The sequence below is a fragment of the Cicer arietinum genome, chromosome 6 (assembly GCF_000331145.2).
Source record: "Cicer arietinum cultivar CDC Frontier isolate Library 1 chromosome 6, Cicar.CDCFrontier_v2.0, whole genome shotgun sequence".
Lineage (NCBI taxonomy): Eukaryota > Viridiplantae > Streptophyta > Magnoliopsida > Fabales > Fabaceae > Cicer > Cicer arietinum.
Genome location: NC_021165.2, coordinates 35900550 through 35906655, shown reverse-complemented (window position 1 = coordinate 35906655; position 6106 = coordinate 35900550).

Here is a 6106-nt window from a genome sequence, read left to right as displayed (position 1 = left end):
TGTATTCGAATACAGCATAGTGTATTCGAATACAAAGCAAGTCAGTAGCCAAAACCTTTTCATCTGTATTCGACTATGGCCTGCTTTAGTCGAATACAAAATAAGTCAGTAGCCAAAACCTTTACATCTATGACCTGCTTAGATTATTTTATCTTTCTATACCTACATTTGGTTTTTGTCCTAGTTTGTTAGTTATGAAAGGTATCTTGTCTTTCCGTGTTTTCAACATAAGACAATTTAGTTTGTTGTTACATTTCTTATGGAAGTATGCATAAGCAATTTCAAGTTGATTAAATCTAGGATTTTATGTTGTCTCTTCAAAGCCTATATCGCGTTTATTGTTTCTACTGACACAATAGACCATATAAGCTTGTTTACTTCTATCTATGCCTTTAGCTAGAAACTCATGAAAGGTTATCTTATACATAAAAAAAGTTGGAACTTTATCCTCTGAGGTTTCTGAAACTTTTTCTTTTGTTGAGAAACTCATTTTGCATATCTATGAGATAAGTTAGAGAATATCTTAATTTCTTCATTAGCAACCTTAGAGTTAGAGTTAGAATTAGCATAAGCCATTAGAGCTATTTTCCCATGCTTTTTATCTTCATCAGATGATTCATCAAAGTCATCCCAAGTTGCCATAAGACATTTCTTCTAGGACTTAAAGTCTTTCCTGTGGGATTTTCCTTTCTTGAGTTTAGGACATTTTCATTTGAAATGGCCTAGTTCCTTGCATACATAGTAGGTGAGCTTTCTTTTGTCAAGCTTTACAATTTCTTCTCTATATTTTGGGATCTTCTGAAGTCTCTTTTGGAAAAAGATTTCTTTATATTTTTCCAGATGCACAAGATTTTTCTTGAGATAAAGAACCACTCTTCATCATTTGAGTCTTTACTCTGACCTTCCACTTTGCTTTCCTCTGAGTCTTCAGTTGCTTGTAGAGTCTTAGAACTTGTCTTTTTTCCTTGGGATTTGAGAGCCATGGATTTAGACCTTTTATCTGGCTCATCTTCAACTAGTTCAATCTCATAGGATCTGAGTGAACTCATTAGCTCTTCTAGAGGTAGTTTGTTTAGATCATTGGCTTCTTTAATAGTTGTTACCTCATCCACTTGCTAGGAAGACTTCGAATGATCTTTTTGACGTGGTCGACAATATTGTAGCTCTTCTGGAGAACCTTTAGTCTAGAAACCAAAGTTTGGAATCTAGTGTAAGTACAGAAGTGCGTCTAAGAGTGGGTGTGAATTAGGTGTTTAGAAAATTTTCGAGTTTTTAGAGACTTAGTGGATTATTTTTCTGATTTAAGATAGTGTATGGAAAAGCTAAATGGCAAAAAATAAAGAACACAAAGATATTATCCTGGTTCCCCTTATGACCAAGGGTACATCCAGTCCTCTTGCACACCACAAGAGATTTTCCATTATTGTTAGAATAAGTACAAGTCCCACCCTAGGACCTTTGTTACAAACTCCTAACACTCACCCTAAGATAGCACACCACTATCTTAGTTTACAAAACTTGAAGAAAGAACACCACTTTCCTCAATTTACAACACTTGAATGGTTTAGCAATATTGATTTTGACTTAGATCAATATGATATAACAGTTGGTGTACAATGATAACAATCCAATATAATTTCAAGTACACTAGAGAACTTTTCTCAATGATATGAAAATGTAAAATCTATACTTGAAATATAAAAGTAAAACTTTGAAAAACTCAAAACATTTTAGAAATTTTGTTCAAGGTTTGGTTGTAGGATTGGTTATGTTTGATATGAAGTTATGGTGTATTTATAATCCATAAACATCTCTTCAGATTCGTGACCATTGATCCAACAGGTTTGATGAAGAAATGCAATGATCTGGAACCATTTCAGAATTGAAAAATTGCATTGTTTCCAGTTGTATTCGACTACAGCTTGTGTGTAGTCGAATACACATCCTTTTAACGTTCAATTTTATTTGAATTTTGGAGCTTGTATTCGAATACACATTCTTGTATTCGAATACAGATGTTTGAAGATGTTCAGTTTTAGCTACTGACTTGTCTGTATTCGACTACAACATGTTGTTTTCGAATACAACATTGTATTTTGCCTAAAATATTATTTTCAAACATTATTTATATATTTTGACTTTTTGAAAATCCTTTTGATGCATATGCTAAAATGAAAGGTTCTCATGTGCATTTGAAACATACGAATATTAGATTGCATCATGTACCTTTACATTATAAAAGTTCTAGCATATTTGACCATAGTTGTCTTTGATGTTTGACTTCTTTTTGAGCTTGCAACTTGATAACTTTCCTTGGTCTTTGTGTTCATCAAAAACATGTATTTTACATTCTCCCCCTTTTTGATAATGACAAAACCTTGCTGTTGTTGAGACTTCAAAGTGTTTGATCGTTTTAATCTTTCTTCCCCGTAATGCATGCTTACTCCCCCTTTGAGCTTGAGTTCATGCCATCATGTTTTAAACATTTTGAAGACCTACAAAAGTTTTTAACAGCAACAACATACCAATTTTCTCCCTCTTTTGACATAATCAAAAAGAAGGAAAAACAACAAACAAAATACTAAGCATATATAGGGAAAATCGCGAATATATATTAGACTACACACTTGTTGTATTCAAATATTGGATTTTCTGGAAATATGTATTCGAATATATACAATGTGTATTCGGCTACGATATTAAAATTTAGTTTTTAAACGAGATTTTCACTAAAAAAATGTAATGTAAAGCACATTTTCATATTTACAGAACTCATAAACATAAAAGAATCAATTTTATCAACATATCAAGTGAAGATTTTAGATGTTGAAGAGAAGTGACTTACGAAAAATCAATACCTTGTATTAGTACCTTTCTTGACCCACACATAATGCCCATTTGGAACACCAAATTTATTAAAATGACAAGCATTATGTGTGTGGCCATTTTGACCACAATAAAAGCATGTAGGAGTAGATTTATTTGTATATGTATGTATATGAGGTTTCTTTTGAATAAAATTCTTCTTATAATAATGATGATTGTAACACCCCGATTTTCAAAGCGAGGGTGTATTTTTTTTTTATAAAAAAACAAACTCATGAAACAAAGAATAATTAAGTAAAATACCTTTGTATAAATATTTAAGTCGTAACACAACGACAAATAAGTCAACAGAATTTACAAGCAAGGAAAAGTTTTGAAATACGAATCCAAAGTATTTACACTTCAAAAAGCGGTGCATAGACCCCATCATAATAAAATGTCAAACAGATAATATTAGTATAGGTACAGTTTTCCAAATTAAAATAACTGCGACCCAAAAAGAAAGACGTCTAGTCCCTATACATCCACCTAATCTGATCATTCTACCAAAAAACTTATACACCCTGAGTGATCTCCACGCGCCCCGCGAGATCCTCCTACATAGATCCAGTCAAGCATTCCCATCTACATTCCCATCCGTAGGGTACGAACCGGTAGGATCGTTCTGGCTCTCATCTGAGGGCAAAGCCCAGATTTCCACAATAGTTGTAAAGGGTCACCAACCGAAATTAACAGTTAACACATAACATTCAAGTTTTTTAAATGCACAAAATAACCTTTCAACTAAGAATGCACCTTAAAAGGATTTCCCATATGCTAAAAGTTCATATAATGCTTGCCAATTAAAAAATGAAATCAAAATAAAGTTCTCAATCCATCAAGTAATACATAACTAACTAAAACATTGATAAATCAATTGAACAATCTGTTATCTAACTCAAAATAAGGATTTTCACTGGGCCAATCGATTGGGAAATCGATTTGGATGAAGGATTTTTGTAAAATTTGAACTCTGGGCTCAATTCAATCGATTGGGAAATCGATTTGGATGAAGGATTTTTGTAAAATTTGAACTCTGGGCTCAATTCAATCGATTGGGAAATCGATTTGGATGAAGGATTTTTGTAAAATTTGAACTCTGGGCTCAATTCAATCGATTGGGAAATCGATTTGGATGAAGGATTTTTGTAAAATTTGAACTCTGGGCTCAATTCAATCGATTGGGAAATCGATTTCCCTGCTTATTCTTCCAAAAATACATAAACTAACTCAATCACATTCATACACAATTCCACATCTTAACACTTAGCAATTCCCACACGATCACCACGACTTATTGAGTTTCGAAATAGTTTTACAACCCATCACACTTACACACAATAAACAATTCATATCACTTAGAAATTTCAACACAATTACCACGACAACTCAAATTCAAAACACTCAATCATAAACTTGAATCAAACACGACTCGCGTGCCAAGCACCCTAATGCAATGCGTATATGCCAAAATGCATGGACTCGGAATTCCAAACCAAAACCCTCCTCGAAGGGCCGTAAATCATAATTGTACCGCCTATCGCAGGCCAAAGTACCAATTACCGAGGTGCCACCTATCATGGGTCTGCACGATTTACGCATTTTAGTAAATCGTGATGACCCGTGATAGGTGGCACCTCGGTAATCGGTACTTTGGCATGCGATAGGCGGTACAATTATGATTTACGGCCCTTCGAGGAGGGTTTTGGTTTGGAATTCCGAGTCCATGCATTTTGGCATATACGCATTGCATTAGGGTGCCTGGCACGCGAGTCATGTTTGATTTGAGTTTATGATTGAGTGATTCGAATTTTGATTTATCGTGATAACTGAGATGAAGGTGTTAAGTGCTATGTGTTGTGTATTGTGTGTGAGTATGATGGTTATCGAACCTTCGTGTGTCGTAGTAATCGCGTAGGAATTGCTAAGTGTTAGGTTGTGGACTTGATTAGGAATGACTTAGGTTAATTCATGAATTTTTGGAAAACTGATCAGGGAAATCGATTTCCCAATCGATTGGATGAAAGACAGGGGCTTGGCCAAATGAACAAAATCGATTAGCCAATCGATTTTGTAAATCAGCCTTTTTAAAATCCCTTTCGAAATCGATTGCCCAATCGATTAGGCCTTAAGTCAGGGGCTCAGGAACCAATCAATCGATTTACCAATCGATTGAATTCAGCCCAGGATCCTGTTTTCATTAAGAATCCCTCACCAAATCGATTAGGAAATCGATTGGCTCGAAACCAGGGGCTCAGGAACCAATCAATCGATTTACCAATCGATTGAATTCAGCCCAGGATTCTGTTTTCATTAAAAATCTTCACCCCAATCGATTGCCCAATCGATTGGCTCAGTGAAAATCCTCATTTTTAGTTGTATGATTAATTGCTCATGAATCTATCCATGTTTTGTTTTATCATGTGTTAATTAGGAGATCGAGAACTGCATTTTACCTTCATTTTCATTGGCAATGTAATGTATGAACTTTTCGCACATTGAAAATCCTGTTAAGGTGCATGCTTAGTTAAAAAGTTGTTTTGAGCATTCAAAAACTTAACTGCTATGTGTTAACTGTTATTTTCTGGTTGGTGACCCTTTACACTACTAAGATTTTACCCATCAAGCCTTAGATTCATTTTTTTCCCCAAGTCAACACTCTATCCCTAACAAAATTATTTTCTACACAATCACAGATAAGTCCCTAAATGCAAACTAGAAGTTTGGAAGGAGCCCTTACCTTAACGATAGCTTGAATGCGCGTTTCCGGTACCGCGAGTAAATTCGGCAAAATCTCCGCTCGCGACGTTGCTTCCAAAGTTTGTTCACTAGCACCGTAGTATGGTGGTGAGCAACTTTCCCTTCTATCTCTTTGCGAAATGAAGCTTAGATCTAGATGAAACGGGGAGGTTTGTGTTTGATGGTTTTAAAATCCCAAACACCATTTTTCTTCGTTTTCGAATCAACGAGGGAGAGTGAAGTTAAGAAATCCTTATCCTATCACCCACCAAGCCTTGGGTTTCTAACCTTGAAAAAAGGAAGCAAAGAAAACGAAAAATGGAGGAAGGAGGGAGAAGGGGGTCACGCGTAGAGGTAACAGAGGAAGAAGATGGAATTTTACTTTTTCTTTCCTTTCTCTATCTTTCCTTTCTTCCTTTTTCCTTCTTTCATTTTTATATCCTTTTCTTTCCAAACAAATAGGTATATATATATATATATATATATATATATATATATATAT